At 42.0% G+C, this 20,046-nt stretch overlaps 1 long non-coding RNA gene across 1 annotated transcript; it reads right to left on the reverse strand.

The window, feature by feature from the left end:
• LOC142046363 (uncharacterized) lies at positions 1–5,553 on the reverse strand. The gene is made up of 2 exons (XR_012655295.1): positions 5,032–5,553; positions 1–3,538 (listed from the first exon to the last, which is right to left on the reverse strand). It is a non-coding gene; the product is annotated as an uncharacterized LOC142046363 (long non-coding RNA).
• Between the last annotated feature and the right edge of the window lie 14,493 nt (positions 5,554–20,046).

The raw sequence follows: 20,046 nt of genomic DNA on the forward strand, positions 1-20,046 counted from the left end.
TTGTAGAAATCCGAGGAGGCAAAAGCTGCTTTTCTGAGTTCACCTGCCTCTTTTATTATCTAAGATTACACATGCGCAAATGCACAGCACAATCAAAATTTCCTACAAAAATCTTCCATCACGAGCTCAAAAGCATAGCAAACTAAACAAAACATCCCCAGCTGCAAACACAGTAGTCAGTGTGAGAAACTGCAGAAGAGGGAAGCTACAAAACACTGCCAGGTGCAGACGAGGCCGCCTGTGTGAAAGCAAGGGGGGAGGATGGAGGAAGGCCAAGTTCCTGCGATAAGCAAGCGGGTGTGCCCAGCTTGCAAGCAAGAACAAAATGCCCCAATTAAAGGGGCACCCAGGCCTGTGGGCCCGGGGTCATTCCTACATCCCCCCTTCTTTCATTCTAAATAACTGCGGGTCACGGTACCCACGCAACTGTTTCTCAAGACGTGCCACGTCGTCAGCAGACAGCCTTATAGCTTTGGCCGTTGAGGACCAAGTAGCTATACAGCATTGATATAAGGAAGGAAAGCACTGAATAAAACAGCAACAGCTCACAAGTCCAGCAAGCCCAATTATGCAATATCCAAAGGCTGTTCTCAGCCAAGTTAAATCAGGTAGCCACCCAAAGTCACTGGACGGCATGCAGGTGATTCAGGTCGCTGCCGGCGCCTGGTCAGGCGCGGTCTCTGAGTCTCCTCCCCCAATGTCAGTTGGAAGTTCGGGATCGGATTGTTCAGGCCTTGGTGCCACGCCATGCCTCACCGCTGGTTTCACGCACCGTGCTGGTACCCACACTGGACCTGTATCAGTGGAAACAGAAACATACCCTCGTCCCCATGTTATAAGCGGCACTGGGCCCTTCCACTCAGGGTCTGGCAGCTGTCGATAATATACCAAGGGTCGTTCCATGGGCACTGAAGCTTTAAAATGGCGATCTGCAGGGCAGTAAGAATCTGAATTCAAGGTTAAATAATTTAAAGTAAATAACAAAATATATAATTTCTGCTGTACCTCCCTTACGGTCCTAGGATTTCCCCTGTTTTACTTTGTTTTTCCAAAAGTGTCTTGAAGGAGCGGTTAGCCCGTTCCACAATAGCCTGGCCTGTAGAATTATAGGGAATACCATGTGACAATTGAATTTGCCATTGAGAACAAAAATCCGAAAATTGTCGAGAAACATAAGCAGGAGCATTATCAGTTTTCAATTTCTTCGGTCTCCCCATGACTGCAATACAGTGCAGAACGTGATTGCTAACCTGGGTCGCCGTTGCACCGCGCTGGGCTGTAGCCCAGATAAATCCTGAAAAGGTATCAACAGTTAAATGAACATATTACACGGCTTAAAAAAGGGACCATTGTGACATCCATCTGCCACAACTGGTTAGCCTCTGTCCCTCTGGGATTAACCGCGTGAGGGAAGGCAACAGGAATCATGGCACAGTGAGGGCAAGACCGGACACATTTTGCTGAGCTTGAGAAAGCGGCAAATTAAACTGCTTAGCCAAAACCTTAGCAGATTGATGAAAAAAGGCGTGACTATCAATAGGATCAGAAAACAAGGAATGCATCCGAGTAGTCGTTTAAGGGCTGAATCAGCATAAGCATTGCCTTGGGTGAGCATGTCTGGCAGAGCGGTGTGGCTTCTGACATGACAGACAAACACCAAATGATGTCGTCGAGATAATAAGTATTGCAAAGGTAAGGAACAGAGACAACAAATCAGCATCCAAGTGAGGGGTTAATAAGGAATGTGGAAGGTGATCCAGCAACTGATAAACATAAACAGTATCAACTGGAACCAAATTAAATGGTTGATCACAAAAAAGCCGAAAAGCCAAAATGACTGCTGCAATCTCTGATCGTTGGGCTGACTTTTGAGCAGGGTAAACCGAGTCTGCCATGCATTAGTATCAGGGTGCCGGTAGGCTACAACCCCACGGGTGGGGGAACCATCAGTAAATACTGTAATGGCTTGTAAGGGTACAGGGGAAAGCTTGGATTTGAGTGTAAGTGGAACCTGTTGTACAATTACTAAACGAGGATCCTTAGGGGAATTATATGCAATTTCTCCTACATAATCACAAAAGGCCATTTGCCAAACAAGGAATGTTGCTGTAAATGGTGAAATTCGTCCCGGGTGATTGGAAGACAGACCTTAAAAAGATCAAACCCAATTAACTGCAAAGCTCGATGCCGAGCTTTACGAAGCAAATCGGCCAAGGCATCCATATATGGGTATATATTCCGTGGGGGGGTCGAAGGCAAATACAATCCATTCAATAATATACACAGAAGTTTTTTCCTTATCAACATATAACACCCTGTAGGGTGTGGGCAGTCTGTAACAGAGCTAAATTTAAAGGGCCAAAGCTTGGAGGCCGATCAACAAATACATCGGCTAAAGCCACATTCAACTTATCAACACAAGCTGTAAGAGCTGGAGTAATTTGAATCACATCAGTTGGATGTTTGGGTCCTTTCAATAGCTGAAACAGAGGTTGTAACAATTTGGGCAATTTAAAAAAGGCCTAATCCAATTTAGGTGCCCTATAATTCGTTGCAACTCCACCAGTGTCAGGGGTGTGGGAATTATTCACTTCAGGGCTGCGCGGAGAGGCATAAGTGGAAAGCATTTTATGCCCTAAATATAAAAACGGTGCTTCCCTTTGAACCTTCTCTGGGGCAACTATGAGGCCAAACAAACGCAAGTGTTGTTCTAATGCCTGTAAAACAAGGTCATCAACAACAACTCCAGCCAGCAAAATGTCATCCATATAATGATAAATCTCTAACTCCGGGTGTGTTACACGAAAATCGCGCAAAGCCAGATCAACAAAATGTTGACATAGCGTTGGTGAATTTAGCATACCCTGGGGCAAAACCTTCCATTGATACCGTTGTGTCGGTTGGGCATGATTATAGACCGGCACAGTAAATGCAAATTTTCCCTGTCTGCTTTAGCAAGGGAATTGTAAAAAAACAATCCTTAAGATCAATAACACACATTTGATAAGAATTAGGAATCAAATTAGGATTTGGGAGACCAAACTGAAGAGGCCCATGGGCTGAATACATTTGTTAATTTCCCTTAAATCATGCAATAATCTCCACCCTCCTGACTTTTTCTGTATTACAAAAACGGTGTATTCCAGGGGCTAGTGGAATACTCTATATGCCCTGCTGCAAGCTGCTCTGCAACTAAGGCATGCAAATGTCCCAATTTCTCTCTAGGTAGCGGCCACTGCTCCCACCCCATACAGGATTTGTTGATAACCACGTAAGAGGCAACGCGGTTCCCATGACTACAAATTTTAATTCATATGGTGCATTCAAGTTTCTCCAACAAATCTCTGCCCCAAATATTAATGGGCAGGTGCATTATAAATGGACATACAGTCGCTACTACCTTCTCTTTGAGTACACTGAAAGCCAGGAGAGACTTCGCCTTGCTGCCTGATTCCCTCCTACGCCCCACAACTCTTTTGTGGCTCAGAGGGCCAGGAAGACGGCCACTCCTGCAGGCGAATGACAGTCACGTCGGCTCCTGTGTCAAGAAGACCAAGGAAAACGCGACCATTCACATTTAATGCCAACGTAGGCCGGGTGCCAGTGACCGTGGCGGTCAGTCCTATCAAGGTAGAACCAAAGCCGGCATCCCCTCTTTCCTGCTGTACCGCTCCAGGAACTGAATAAGGCACTAAAATGAGCTGAGCAATAGATTGATCCTTGGGCAGCGTCTGAGGGAGGTTTGTCCAAACTTGCACCTTGATAATCCCTGATAGTCTGCATCAATTACCTCTGGATTACAAAAAAATCCCTTTCGACCCGCATGGATCGTGGGAGTACAAGACCTACCATTCCTGCCGGAAGAGGTCCTTTAGCCTGTGTTTCAACTACATGTACTTCACCAGGGAGAGTGAAATCTGTGTTCTGCTGCTAATCAAATCCAACCCAGCGCTGCCTGCCGTAGCAGCCGTAGCTGATTCACTGGCTTGGCTGCTCCGTGGGATCGGATTGCAGAGGGAACGCCCCTTTTTATCCCTGGGTCTGGGGGAAGAGGCCGTGGGAGCCTGGGAGGCTGATCCTGCCTCTCTGACCCTCTCTCCTTCTCCAGCTAAATGATCAAACAACAGCCCCCAGTTAACATGGGCTGGGATCTGAGCCTGATACTCAGCCATCTGACGAAACTCACTCAGCCAGGTCACATACTGACCAGGATGAGCAACATTCTCATAAGTAATTTCCAATCATCAGGTACCAGAGCATAAACCAGTTCCTAGACCCTCAATAAGTCCCTTAACATAGGTACTGGTTAAACCCAAACTCATTAATGGCCTTACGAATCTCTCTCTCACAACAAAAAGGGTAGTGCAGCCCAGGTGCCAATAACGGTAGGATTACCGTCCACGTCCAAGTCCCCTGCAACCCAGGTCACAGGGCATACAGCCGTCAGGTCAGCTAATTCTGAGGCTGATAAATCAGGGGACGACTTAGCTGCAGCCACCATCTTTTGAATAGCAGTTTGCTGCGGTGCCTTACAGGAAGGTGCCAGTGTCACGGGAACTGGCAAAGGTGGCCCTGGGCATTGAGGAACAAAGGGGTTATGTTCCGTGAGAGGCACGGGGCAGGTACAGGGGGGTTACCATTAGGCTTAGGAACAGGTGCAGAGGGGAGAATAGTAGGCTTAGGAACAGGTGCAGAGGGGAAAATAGTAGGCAAGGCTGCTGGAGACTACATTCAAGCAACGATTGAGCCTCTGGAGGGGCAAAGTGCTCCACCGCATCCCTGCAGAGATGTGCCAGGAGTGCAGCACCGCAATTGGTGCCCTAGGTTCAGCATGCAACGTATAGCCAATTTTTTCCCAGTCTGATAATCGGAGGGTCCCGCCCTCCGGATACCAAGGACATTGTTCCCCTATAAGCTGAAGCATAGCAGAAAGCTCTTTAACACTGCATTTATGATGAGCCTTCTGGAGCAAATAGACAAGTCATCCCTATGTTTTAGCTGCGTTGCTGATAGGGAAGCTCCCATACTCACCGGGATCCAAGAGTCGGATGAATGACGCGTCTGTAACCCTTGCCGGCGTGGTGAGCGAAAGGCCCTCAGGTCACCGCCTAAGGCCTCTGTCTGTTCCAAGTTGCTCGGGCCCCACGTTGGGCGCCAGATGAAGGAAAGACTTGACACCAAGTTGTAGAAATCCGAGGAGGCAAAAGCTGCTTTTCTGAGTTCACCTGCCTCTTCTATTATCTAAGATTACACATGCGCAAATGCACAGCACAATTCAAAATTTCCTACAAAAATCTTCCATCACGAGCTCAAAAGCATAGCAAACTACAAAACATCCCCAGCTGCAAACACAGTAGTCAGTATGAGAAACTGCAGAAGAGGGAAGCTACAAAACACTTCCAGGTGCAGACGAGGCCGCCTGTGTGAAAGCAAGGGGGGAGGATGGAGGAAGGCCAAGTTCCTGCGATAAGCAAAGCGGGTGTGCCCAGCTTGCAAGCAAGAACAAAATGCCCCAATTAAAGGGGCACCCAGGCCTGTGGGCCCGGGGTCATTCCTACAATTCACACCTCTCAAAGCTATTGTTTCAGTCTGTGTATATTAGAAAGACAAAACTGTATTGGTTATATTCAGTTCAAACTTTGTTCTTACCCTTGTATAGATTTTGTCCCCTTCCACATTTTTATACCCTTTTAGCTTTGTTTCCCCCCCTAGATGCCCTTATCTGAATGTTTTTACCCTACTGTAGAATCAATGGCAATTACACTACAATTGCATCCTCTTTTTATACAGTGTAATTTCTTGGTTACCGCTTACAAGCTCAGAATCAAGCTCATTCTATGCAAATAGAATCACAGAAGTGGAAGGGACCTCGAGAGGTCATCTTGTCCAGTCCCCTACACTCAAGGCAGGACTAAGTGTTATTTAAATCTGATACTGTTCCCCTATTTGTATAGAATCAGCATAGCACCCTCACAAGATGAATTGTATAGGGAAGAGATCAGGAATTTCTATTCTTCCTGTCTCATAACACAAGAACAAGGGGATGTTCAGTGAACTTAAAATATGACAAAATTCACAACTGACACAAAAAAAGGGAAATAATATTTCACACAACAAATAATTGGGCTAGGAACTCATTGCCACAGGATGTTATTGAATTTAGCAAAATTTAAAAAGGAACTGGACACTTGTATTGCTATCAAGAATATTGAGAATTATCATAATTAATGATAAAATGTTCAGAGGGCTATTAAACCTCATGCTTCAGAGCTTAACAATGTCTAATCATTTGATATCAGGATGAGACCTAATGTGGGTCTTAGCTTATCCTACATCTGTTAACTGCAGGGTTCTTACACCTTCCTCTGAAGCATCTGATACTGATTACTGTCAGAGATAGGATACTGGACTAGATGCACCTTGTGTCTGATCTGGTAGGGCAATTCTTATGGTCCTATCCACATCTATGGTTTATTCCCAAACTTTAACGCTGCAGATACAGACCTGAGTTTTCAAAAGATACTAGTGCTTTTGGGAACTTTTATTTTTAGGTGGCTAACTTCAGACACTTTAAAGAGGCCTGATTATTAAAGGGGCTGAACATCTGTGACAATACTTGTTTTTTTGAGGAAGAGGCTACATTTGAATATTGCTTGGTTTGGGAGCCAGTCAGGTTGCTCATTTATGTTTTTAAGGACTAAAATAACACCCCAGTGCCTATATGGAGTGCTAGCCAGAGACTGACAAAATGGTAGAGCAATCTACTGCCAGGTGTAATGCCAGGGAGTAGCCAGAGAGTAACTGCAACTTGCACCCTTTGGCATCCTTGTACCAATAAAATTTGTTAATCTTTTAGATTGTACATAGATATTATAATCTGAATTTACAGTTATAATATAAGGAAAGTAATTGGTATCTTCTGGATGGTACTACTTGTTAGGAATAAGGGAGGAAATGAATAACTTTTGGCCATTACAGTTCATACTGTTACCTCTTGCATTTATATGATCTTGTAATGGTGTCTGTGTTCTCCAGCAGGTCTTTCTGGGTGCATGCCCTGGTAGATTGCCCTTCATGAGGAGGGACCTAGTGAAGATTCATAAATTCATAAATTCTGAGGTCAGAAGGGACCATTACATCAATAGTCTGACCTCCCATATATCATAGGCCATTAAATTTCACCCAGTTATCCCTGTATTGAGCTCAATAACTTATGTTTGACTGAAGCATAAGTTGGGTTTGGCTAAAGCATATATTTCTGAAAGCCATCTAGTTTTGATTTGAAGACTCCAAGATATGGAGAATCTACCACTACTTGTAGTACTGTAGTTAGTTCCAATGGTTAATCACCATCACTGTTAAATAATTGTGCCTAATTTCTAATTTGAATTTGTCAGCCTATTGGTGATTCTTGTGCCTTTCTTCACTAGAATAAAGAGCCCTTCAGTCTTCAGTATTTTCTTTCCATTAAAGTACTTATACACTGTAATCAGTTCACCTCTCAATCTTTTTGACAACTAAACTGATTTAGCTCCTTATATCTCTCGCAGAAAGGCATTTTTTTTTCTGGCCCTGAACCACTTTTGTGTCTCTTTTCTGCAGATTATTCAAGTTTTCTAGATTCTTTTCAAAATATGGACACCAGAATTGTCTGCAATATTCTGGTATTGGTCTCAGCAATGTTGTTTACAGAAGTAAAATCACCTGCCTACTCCTGTTCGCTACTCCCCTGTTTATAAGGATCTCATTAGCCGTTTTTGCCACAGCATTGCACTGAGAGCTCATATTGGGTTGTATGTCCCCTGGGACCCCTAAATCCTTGTCACAATCACTGCTTTCCAGGATAAGAGTCCACTATCCTCTAGATATGACCTGCATTTCTTAATCCTAGATGTATACCTTTGCATTTGACTGTACTGAAATACATTTTGTTTGAATGGGCCCGATGGGTGCTTACCAAATGATCCAGACCATTTGTATGACTTCTCTGTCTCCATCATTATTTTATCACTCCATTAATCTTTGTGTCATCAAACATTTTATTAGTGAAAATGTTGAATAGCATCAGGGTTATACCAATCCTTGCAAAACCTCGTTTGATGATTCCCTATTGACTGCTACTTTTTGAGTTCTGACAATTAGCCAGTTCTGAATCCATTTAATATGCACTTTGATATTATATGGCGCTAAATCTTCAGATCAGAAAGGCATGTAGTACTATGTCAAATGCCTCACAAAAATCTGTTGCATCTTCATAATTATTTTTATCAATCGAACTTTTAATCATTGATATCAAAAAATGAAATCAGATTTGTTTCACAAGACCTATTCCATAAACCCATGTTGACTGGCACTAATTATATTCCTATCCTTCAATTCTTTATAGATTGAATCCCAAATCAGCTTTTCTGTTATTTTGCCCAGGATTGATGTCAGGTATAGTTACCCCTGTGGTGCTCAATGATCATTCAGGCCCCACTCCTCAATAGGTGTTTAGACTCGTAACTTCCCAAGAGTTAGGAGTATAAATACCTCTGATGATCTGGGCTTCAGTGCTTAAGATGCTTGCAAGAAATCTGCTTTATTCTGTGTCTTTCTGTGAATAACAACAAGAGCTTCATAGTGCCTTGCCCAAACTCTGTCTAGGAAGATCAGTGCTTAAAGGCATAGTCCCCAATACCATATCTTCCCTTCCAAATCCAAATTTAATGCTTAGAACAACCAATCATTAATATAACACAATTACAAATGCTTATACCCAGCCTAATAACTAAACTTGCTACCAATGTTCAACTAGTCTTTGAGGTGTCAGCGCTATTGTCTGGATCTTCAGGGCTCCCCTGCAACATCAGCACTACTCCTGTCAGGAGGTGGCAAGTCCACTTGGCCTGGTTGCTCCAAGGCCTGAGACTCTGTTGTCTCAACCTATTGTGGCTGTTGCCTCAACATATTGCTGTCATAGTCTGTATCTTAAAAGGTGTCATGTAAAGTATCATATGCAAATCAGTAACACACTAATTATTATTATTATTGTCTGATGTATGCACTAGGCAGTGTATAGAGAATTATAGATGTGTGCTAGAAATATGTTCTTAAAAGATGATTTGCAAGCAATGCAGAAGCCCAGCCTGTCCTAGGCAAAGAAATATTGGTTTGTCCGTTTTTCCCATGGCTCCAATGTAAATTGAGCCAGGTAATACATCAGAAGACAATGAAAAGTATATGTACAGGATAGGTGAACAAAGCCATAAGGCTAAATAAAGGGAAAGGAGAGGCCATTTAACGAGCATAGTTGGGGATGGAACCTGCAACCCCAGGAAGCCTTTCCAGCTTTTGAAACAGATTACAATAGAGTTTTGGAAATATAAGCAGAATCAGAAAGCTGTTTTGGCATCCATCAGCTAGTGGACAAAGGGGTATCAGCAGGGCCGGATTTAGGGGCAGGCGACCCAGGTGACAGTCAAGGGTGCTGGGCTTGAGGGAACGCCCGGCTCAGGGTGCTGTTTTTGTTGTTAGCGACAAAAGGAAAAATACATTTTTTGAAGTAAAATGTCTCAGGTATTCTGGATTCATTTTTTCACTAACCTCCTCAAATGTTCTGGACCTTTGTAGATTCTCATGGAACTTTCCAAACTTTCTGAGAACTACATTTTCCTTGAACCTCCTAGAATGTTGTCAGCCATTCCCTCACAAGTATATAAGAGATATCAAAGAAGTGAAACACATTGTTCAAGTGGCCAGGCAACTGGGTGGTGATGGCTTCATTGATGTCCTTGAGGAAGAAATTGAAGAATTAATTGAGAGCCATAGAGAAACATTAACTAATGAAGAGTTAGAGGAACTGATAAAATCGTTTACAGAAGACGAAGATGATGACAACGAACAGGAAGAGCCAGCAAGTTGGAATCTTCATAAATTTGCTGAAGTGTTCCAAGCAGTGAAACACCTGAATGATTTAATTTCTGAATACGATCCCTCTATGGAGCAAAGCCTCAAAATCACACATAGTATTACAGACGATTTGAGACCGTATTAAGAAATATTTGAGCTGATCAAGAAACAACAGCGACAGTTGCCAATCACCATGTTTTTCAAGAAAAAACAACCAGCAGCAGATGAGCGTACACAATCAACTTCTCGTGCTGAACCAGGGCTGGCGCTTCCATTTAGGCAACCTAGGCGGTCGCCTAGGGTGCCAGGATTTGGGAGTGTGACAGACTGCTCCGGTGGACCTCCCGCAGGCGTGCCTGCGGACGGTCCGCTGATCCCGCAGCTCCGGTGGAGCATCCGCAGGGACACCTGCGGCAGGTCCACCAGAGCCGTGGGACCAGCGGACTGTCCGCAGGAGAGCCTGCGGGAGGTCCACCAGAGCCGCGGGACCTGCGAGTCAGCCCTGTGCCTAGGGCGCCAAAAACCCTTGCGCCACTCCTGTGCTGAACCATAGCCAACCACTTTGTCTATGACTTGCTCTCCGTCACCTCTGTCTCCTGGATCGACATCAAGCCCTGATGACCACCCAGTAGTGTTGTTGGGGAAGAGGAAGACTAATCATTGGAGTGTGTACAGCGCCCATCTTCATCGTCTCATCATCATACGGGTGCTGTACTAATCGTCATCATTCATTGCTGTCGCATCACCATTGTCACAGTCATCATATCACCATTATCATCGTCGTTGTAGACTACAAGAATATCCAGGATGAATGGAATGGGTAGGTTTAATGTTTTCCTTTTTTATTCCTTCATTCTTCCATCTCTCTCTCTTTTATGTAATTAAAAATGCTGTAAAATTATATTTTGCATATGTACTGTTTAATATATTACTATGTACATTATACATTTATACATACAGTATTACTGTACAGGGTTGTATTCAGAAAACCATGTGCAGGATACTGTACTTTATGGGTGATTTAAGGGATTTTCAAGGGTAATTTTGACTATACGTGATTTTTGCCTTATGCGCTGATTTTAGAACCTAACCCCCGCATAAGATGCAACTTCCCTGTATCAGCAATTTCAACATTCTTAGCAGGAAGGATGCGGGGTCAAGCTGCCCTTTCTGTGGCACCCAAAACACCCTTCCCTCCTGCATTGGCTAAGCTAAGGCTGCTGTCTGGCCAATTTACGGACTGCTGATTTGGCTACTTTAAGCAATAAGCAATAGTGATTCAGGCACTTTACTGGTTTGCCAAAATCTCCCCATACTCTTGGCACATAATGTTTGATGATTTTCTAAGACTGCAGAACATAGACTTTGGCTCTTCCTAATGCTGTATGTTTTCCCACATAGAAGATAAAAGATGCCTGTGACGGGTTCCTCCACATCTTCAGGTTAGCCGCCTGGAACTGAGGTACCACTGAGCCCGCCTGACCCACCAGCCTGGGCTCCCTTTACACTGTATTGCTGAGGCAAGCCAGCCAAACCCTCCCTCAAGCTTCAGATTGCACTTTACCAGCACACATACAAGTAGGGTCACACCAAGCTATAGCTATACACACAGATGCTGAGATCAGCTCTGCATGGGACAGCTCAGCTAAGGAGTTGCCCAGTTACTCAAGTGCACATCTTTTCTAGAGTGTAAAACCAAAATTTATCCATTTTGCGCTGGACAGAGAACTATACAGCATAAACTCATGAAATTTGGCCCCTCCCTCAATGTGGAGAGAGAGAGACAGAGCTTTCTACGCAAGTTATGATTTCCACATACACTGGTTTTAGACAAAACAAAATAAGTTTATTAACTACAAAAGATAGATTTTAAGTAATTATAAGGGCTAACAAACAGATCAAAGCTGATTACCTAGCAAATGAAACAAACACACAATCTAAGTTTAGTATACTAAAGAAATTGGTTATAAGCAGCAAATTCTCATCCAAAATGATGTTTTAGGCAGATTGCAGAGACTTTCTTGCAGCTCAAAAAAACTCCAGATATTCCTTTTACACACTAGAAAATCCTCTAGCCTGTGTTCAGTCCTTCCCCCCAGTTCTTTTGTCAGGTGTTTTTAGCAGTCTTCCTTGTTGGGTGCGAAGTCAATGAAGAACGAACCCTGATAATGTCACTTCCCTGCCTTAAATAGTTTTTGCATAGGGCAGGAATCCTTTGTCTCCCAATGTGGTTCCCACCCCCAGTTTGTAGAAAAATACTAATATTATCATGGAGTCCAGTACCAGGTGACTTGGTCACATAACCCTGCAGCCATAACTCAGAGGCTATTTGTAACATCACCAGGAAGACTTCCTGGTGGGAGATTAGCATCTAGTCCTGTGCAAAAAGAGTACAAAGATACGATGCAGTAAGATTTTAGAACACATTTGCACAAGTGTAAAAGCAAGGGAGAATTAATCCTATTATGTATAACTGTCTAAGTGTGTAAAGGAGTTTCAGGGCTTGGGATGTGGTGACAAGATATCTATCTACAACTATATGAATGAAAGGCTTAATCAACTAAGAGAAAGAGGAATTGTTCAGCGTGGACCCAGGGGGCAAAACTATGAATGATGGGCTGAAACTGAGCAAAGAAAAAATTAGACTTACTGTCAGGGAAAACCTTAACAGTGATGTCTGCTACACTGGAATATTGTCCAAAGGGTAATTGTGTCAGCCTTATTGCTTGAGGAATGTAGAAGTAGAATGGACACAGCACTCAAGAATGTACTCTAAGAAACACTCATCTATTGACAGGAAAATGGACAAGATGTCCTACTAAGCTTTTTTCCTCTCTAATTTTATGCTATAACAGGTCCATTATATTAATGCCTTGTAATAATAATTCAGTGACCAAATATAGCAGTGAAATTGTTCAAGAGACCAAGAAAGACCTTGAAATAAGCTGAATGTAAACTTAGCAAGGATAGCCTTTAGAAAGTCAATAGACTGATTCACTCTGAAGTCAATAAAGGTCATTGTGTAGCTAATTGTTGCCTAATTCCTGTAAACTCCTTTGAGAGCAACTCTGCAAACAGTCTTGAGAGAATCCATGCTGGTATTTCAGAACACATTGTATTTCTAGACTGAATTTGCACCATTCCAATTAATAACAGAGCACATTAATAAAAATATATTATGTGATGTGATCATGCTTGGCATGCATTCTAACAAGACAGACAAGAAAGTTGAATCTGCAAATCAATGGTCCCTGGAAAGACTCTACTATGTCAGCTTTATTTCTTACTCATCCTGTGGACAAACCATTATTATGTTTGCAAATGACAGGTGGATATCAATTAAATCAATGTAAGATTCTTTTCCTGTTCTAATTTTAATTAAGAAACAAAAGAATCCGGTTTCTCATTTTATGAGGCAATTAACTTGTCTGAAGACTCTTATCCCAGTAAAGTTTCTGCATTATTGCCTCTTCAAATGGGAGACCTAACCTTTTGTGCCACTGTACAAATAATGTCATTTCTAAATTTAGTTTAGAAAGTGAAACAGATTACAGCTGGTCTCTTTTTACTGCTCGTATGAGTCTGTCTCTCCCTAGTGATGCATCCCACTCTCAGCTTCAGTGCACTGAGTTCTCAGAGACTATTTGTATAAAATCAGACAGTGCTACGATAGGCTCAGCATGGAACCTGCGTGTTGTCATTGAGAAAAAGGGCAAATAATAATGGGGGAAATGAAAAGAAAGAGAAGACTAGCAGGGCCAGATTTTCATCTCAGTTACACCTCCGTCTCATTTCAATGAGATTAGTCCATCTTGAGTCCTGTGTAAATGAGATCAGAGTCTGGAGAGAGGAAGCATTGGTGTAGTGGTTAGAGGAGGTGACGGCATCTCAGGATTGCTAATTATATTCTAAGCACTGCCACTGACTTACTGGGTGACCAAGAGAAAATCATTTAATTTCTGTCTTTCAATTTCTTTATATCTCAAATACTTCCCTACCTTAGAGGTGTGTTATGAGGTTTAATTAATGTTTCCAAAGTGCTTTGAAATCTTCAGATAGAGGAGGTAAATAAGTGAAAAGTATTATTTTTATTAATTATATGTTTTCTGAACTGGGCTTGGAAAGAGGAATTGAAATGAAGATTAGAAATACGAGAAGAAAGGTTGAAATTTTATTTAAAAATTGAGATATTTACATCACAGTCTTGTAAAGCAGCTAGAACATAACACTTCTGAATTGGTGCTTGAAATGAAACTGGAGTGGTAATGTGTGAGAAGAGACAAACTCAATTATTAACAAGAAAGTGGAAGGATGGGAATTAGAGGAGGAGGGAAACTTTGCATTATGGAGTTTTGATAGTTTCAAAACTAAGGGCCAAATACTTCATTCCAGCTGAGCTATGGTGCAGAAATGCAGGGTGGGACAAAGATAAGTGTCAACCATCTTTGTAATACTTGTATTCTGGGTCTGGCTCCATTGATTACATTAGAGACCTTTGGGGCTATTCTGATTTATGCTTTACTGCAGCACGTTTCTTGGGCTCATTCATAATTAAGGTTACCCAGAGAAAAGCATGAGCAGGCCACATCCACTTTCTCCTCAACATGTCCCTAATGCCAAAGACTACAAGGAATAGTGGCTAAGAGCTTATTCTGTGGCTCTGCATCATCTGCATCATCTGGGGAACCAACTCACACAGGGCATTCCCTGAGGGGTGATTCCAATGGTCTTACGACATCATTACGCTTCCATAATAGTGTAAAGGGCTGCAACATAAAGGAGAACTGGACCAAGAACCAGAATCAAACCAGTATAATATCAGGAGTAACTCCATTAATGTCAGCGGAGTTGTGTAAATAAGAGTATAATAAGGCTCTAAGTGATGCGATCACAGCCTTTTATTCAACAGACTACTCTGTGAGTGTTGCCAAACCCAAAAGTTCAAAAATCATGAGTCAGGCCCAAAAAAATCATAAGTGGCTTAAAAATCATGAGATTTTAAAAAATAATGAATGTTGGGGTCTTTTTCTTTGCTCCCCTGCCCTTTGTTGTGAGCTTTTAGAGTGCACTTGGGTCACGTTTTCAAGCTTTTCTCCTCAGCTACAAGGGTTAGAAACTCACTTTTGTTTTAAATGAAAACTGAGATTCTTTTGTAATTGCTGGATTCCAAGAAGCTGGGATTTTAAGGATATGGCTACACTTTGAGCTGGGGGTGTGATTCCTATCTTGAGGAGATATACCTGGACTAGCTCTCATCAAGCTAGTGCACTAAAAACAGAATGTACCCCCAGCGGTGAGAGCTGCAACAGGGCTAGCTGTCCCAAGTATGTACCCATCCAAGACCCTAGGCACATACTCAGGGCAGCTAGCTACTTTCATTGCTATGGCTATTTTCTATTTTGATTGCACTAGCTCAATCACAGCTTCCTCATGAGTGTGCTTCCTCAAACTGAGATTCACACCCCGCCAGCTTAAGTGTAGACATATCTGAAGAAAAATACCAAATACCATGAGCTTCATGATAAAGTCATAAGTCATTTTATAGGGAAATAATCTGACAGCAGTTCCAGGTTTGGATTTCCATTGCTGGTATATTTTTGATAATCTGCATAAGAAAATTTTAATCCTGATAAAAAAAGCTTCCTGTCCTAGAATTTCATACAGCAAGGTTCGTATATTCTTTCCAGATCAGACAGCTTGCAGCAAACATGAAGTGCTTTTCTCTAAACTTTCCGACTTGCTTTCAGAATGAGATTGTTTGGACATAAAATGGTATGTCTGAAAAGGTTTTTTGGAAGTAAAAGAAGCATAATAGGAAAGTAAATATTATTTTGATGGGACGGGGGAAAGAGCAGTACAGTGAATAAGGTTTGAAGAATGTTTGGTGTTTGTATGCAGAAATAGTATATTAGTAACAATCAAAACAATTCATATAAATCCTGAGACAGAATAGTGCTAAACAGCGTAATAGAAATGCCATGCAATAGAAAATCTAAGTCAGATAAAAGTAATCAGGTAATGCCACACTATATAAAATCTAAGATAAAAGTAATCAAGATCAGTTTTTGAGACAGTCTCTTTGCCACTATTAAAGGCCTGCTCCAAAGCCCATAAATGGTGGACTTAACAGGCTCTGGATAAGGGCCTAAATAACTAACAAACGTGAAGACATATTTTCATTTGAAAGCATAAAGCTGGTCTTGTGGCCACATCTTTCCTCTCCCTTGAAGCAGAGGCTGTTGACTGGGAATTATGGTCTCACTAAAAAAAAGAAACAGCTCTTGAAGGAATTTTAATAGAAAAATAAAATTGGTGAGTTATAAACCCCAGAACTTTACCTTTGTTTCATTGTATTGGCCAAATCTGACTTGATTTACAGCCTATTCAGTTTTAGTGAAGTCAATGTGATTTTATTGGGTATATGCCAAGGCAGAATTTAGCCCTGTACCCTGTATTTTGAGAGAGTAGTTCCCATTTACACATAACTAATTTACAGGAAACATTATTAATATACTGTGAATTCTTAATAAAAATTCACAATTTAAACACCTTTCAGGCTTCAAAACACCTCTGAACAGCAGTAATCCTCACAAAATGTATTAAATCTTCAAAAGACCAATAACCCCCCCTACCAAATATAGGGAAAGTTGGCATTTATTACAGAGACGTTCTCACAGAAGCAATAAGAAGAACTCACAAATGTTCATTTTCAATATTAAGGGTCAGATTTTAAAGGTATTAGATGGCTAAAGATGCAGATACACACCTAGTAGGATTTTGAAAAGCACTTAACTTTCACAGATGGGTGTTAATCGCCTAGGCACTTTTGGAAATTCCACTAGGTGCAATTTATGCCATCTAAATGCCTTTAAAATCTGGCCCTAAGTCACCAAAAATCTATGCACCTCTCTCTAACAAACTTTCATCTACCAGTGAAATCTCTGTATCTAAAAATATTGGTCAGGAAAGTGAATTTCACTTCTATGAAAAATGTCAAGATTTTGGGGAAAAAATGTTTTGGAAACACGAAATATTCTCATAGTAAGCACATTTGGAGTTTTAAAAATGAAATATCCTTCTTGGTAGCCTCAGCTCCATGACAACCTGCCACATGAGCTGCGGAGGAGCCAGGAGCTTCCAGGCTCCTGGTTACTGAAGAGCTGAGGAACTTGGGATCTGGGGCCCAACAGCAGCCCACAAGGTGAGCTGCCAAGGACTTGAGAGCCTGGAGGCCCTGGGAGCTCCAGCTCAGTGGCAGCCCAGCAAAGGACCTGGGGAGGCAGTGGAGCTGCCAGGACAGCAAACAGGCTTCCATCCAAAAATTAGCTGATATCACTACATTACTATAGAACATTTTACTTTTGACTAATCTGCGTTTCCAATGGTTCCACCTTTAGTATCTAGCCATAAATTCCTGGAATGAACAAAAAGCATACCTTGTTTGCACTGATTTATATGACCTTTAAACAGGCTTTAATCTAACTTGCTTGTAAGAACTATGCAGCGCCCCTCCCCTGTGCAGGGTGTATGAAATGATCAGTAATCAATATGAATTTCTTGGTAATGTGTTATAATATAATCAACTAGTACCGTGTTGTTAGGTTAGCGAAGAGCAGTGTAAGTGAGTTCTAATGCAGATAGAGAAAATGAAGAATAATTAAAAAATAAGCAAAGAAACTCTTGGTTCTTGAACAATTAAAAAAAAACCTTAGGCCTCAGCATGTTTTCATTCAACACATTTTTACTCCTGGGGGAGTTCTGTGCCACTGCACAATGCAGAATTTACACAGAAATTAATGTGCATGCAGAATTTCCTTTCCCCACCCCACAGGCTGCAGAGCTGCTGTCCGACACTAGGGGATGCTGGACCTGGCAAAGCCCAGCTCGCAAATAGAAGAAACTGCCGAGGGGAGAAGGAGGGAACTGGAGGGATCCTGGCAGCTGCAGTTCTCAGCATGCCCTGAAGGAAGGAGGCAGCATGCAGAAAACTCCATACAAGCCTGGGACCCAGCATCAGGCTGTTTCTTCCTCTGGATCCCTTGGCTCTGAGAGTAGAGGTGTAGGTGTCTGGGTTGGCTGGGGGGTTCTGCAGCTGGGCCCTTGGGGGGTACAGGTGCAGGTGTCTCGGCTGGGGGGGCACCCTGCAGCTGGGCTTTGGGGAACTTGGTTGTTGTAGGGGTTTCTTTAACTCTGTACTCCTAGGGGAATTTTTGTGTGTCTGTATTGTTGCATCTGAAGAAGTGGTTTTTACCCACAAAAGCTTGTGCCCAAATAAATCTGTTAGTCTTCAAGGTACCACTGGACTCCTCGTTGTTTTTGTGGATGCAGCCTAACATGGCTACCCCTCTGATACCTGTATTGTTACAGTCATACTTGCTGACAGGTATTTTGAAATAAATGACTAAAACAATTGAAACTGGTGTGATTATATAGTGTTATTTTGACAAATAAAATGTGCAGAATTTTAAAAGATGGTATGCAGACTTTTTTTTTTATTTTTTTTTGGCACAGAATTCCCCCAGGAGTAACATGATGCATAGGTATTGTTGCTGGGGCTGGAACCTGTAGTGGGTAAAACTTCCTATTGGCCGTGGCAGTATTGTAGTAAATTATCTCTGTATTAGCTTATATGTTCTTTTTGAGCTACAGCTACATCTTTAAATCTTGCCATACTGCTTCTTTCCTTTAAATAAAGTGCAAAATAGAAATAGCTTGAAATGATCTCTTTTTTATTAGCACACAAAAGCCACATGTATAGAAATTGATTTTCATCTTTGCACTGTGCACAAATGTTATGAGTAGGCTCCATATGATGAGTTAAAATGAGTCAAACTATTAGAAGTTATTCATTAGCTACTGTTGTCAAAGATGCTTTAGACTCAGTATTCCTTATACGGTAATTTTTCATCAAACCACTGTTGGGCGCATATGGATGTTAGTCACTAGTTTCCGAATATCATTCCCAGAAGATCTGGTCATGATATTAATAGTTCCATAGAGGTTCAGCATTAGCAGGAAATAATGTCTGAAGTTTATGACATTGCTAGATTTCGATCTGTTCCAGGAGCAGTTGACTGCACACATGTTTATTCATGCACCATTGCATAAGGATGTGAAGTCTGGAACTATAAATCATTCTGTTGCCTCACTATGCAAGTGATAGCAGGTGTAGGATAACAGATGTAGTCTTCAATTTATTAGGATAATGCCATGATTTGTTCACATTATGGCAGTCTGGAGTTCGTAGTCTTTGAAATGAGACAACCATATGTTGGCTGGCTGCTAGGTGACCATATTTTCTGGAATAATGTATTATAAATTGCAGACTCCAATATTTATTATTGGTAGATCTCATTTGGAAAGCGTCTCTAGATACCTGTGTCAGCTCATAAACTGGCTGACAACTGCATTACAATAGGTGAAGTTCATAGTGTCACTTAAGCTGTGGCAGAATGCTTTACAAGTGATGCTTAAGTCCCCGATTCAGCAAAGTATTTAAACATTCGCCTAATTTTAAGCACATGAGTAGTCCCAGTGACTTCAAAGTTGGGCATGTGCTTGAGTACATAACTGAATTGGGGCTAGTATAGGGAGGTGTACCAGAGAAGCACAAATTATTTATTATTATTTTATTATGCCTACATGGCTCAAGTCATGGTCTGGGATTTCATTGTGCTAGGTGTTGCGCAGACATTTAGTAAAGAGGCAGTCTTTTCCCTGAGGGGTTAACATCTAGAATTAAGCTTTATGTAGTAGTCACCACACCTCAGTTGGTCACAGCTGAGGATGCCAAATTCAGGATGAACTGCTGAGATATAGTGCAGACATACCCCAGACTGGTGGTTATTCTACCATTAGATATACCAAGCCAGTAACACAACTAAACTTCTTCTTCAAGCGATTGCTCATGTCAATTCCAATCAGGTGTGTGTGCACCATGTGCACAACAGCAGAAGATTTTCCCTCTAGCAGTATCCATAGGGTCAGCCTGGGCACTCCCTGGGGTTGCGCTTTCATGGTGCTCGATATACGGCCCTGCCACCTCCTGCCACTCCCTCAGTTCCGTCTTACCACTAGTGACGGCTAGCTGGAACATCCCATAGCTCTTGCCTCAGCAAGCGCCTTTCTTGGCAGTGTCCATTTTTCTGTGCACAT

This window comes from Chelonoidis abingdonii, chromosome 1, assembly GCF_003597395.2.
Source record: "Chelonoidis abingdonii isolate Lonesome George chromosome 1, CheloAbing_2.0, whole genome shotgun sequence".
In the NCBI taxonomy this organism is placed as follows: Eukaryota; Metazoa; Chordata; order Testudines; family Testudinidae; genus Chelonoidis; species Chelonoidis abingdonii.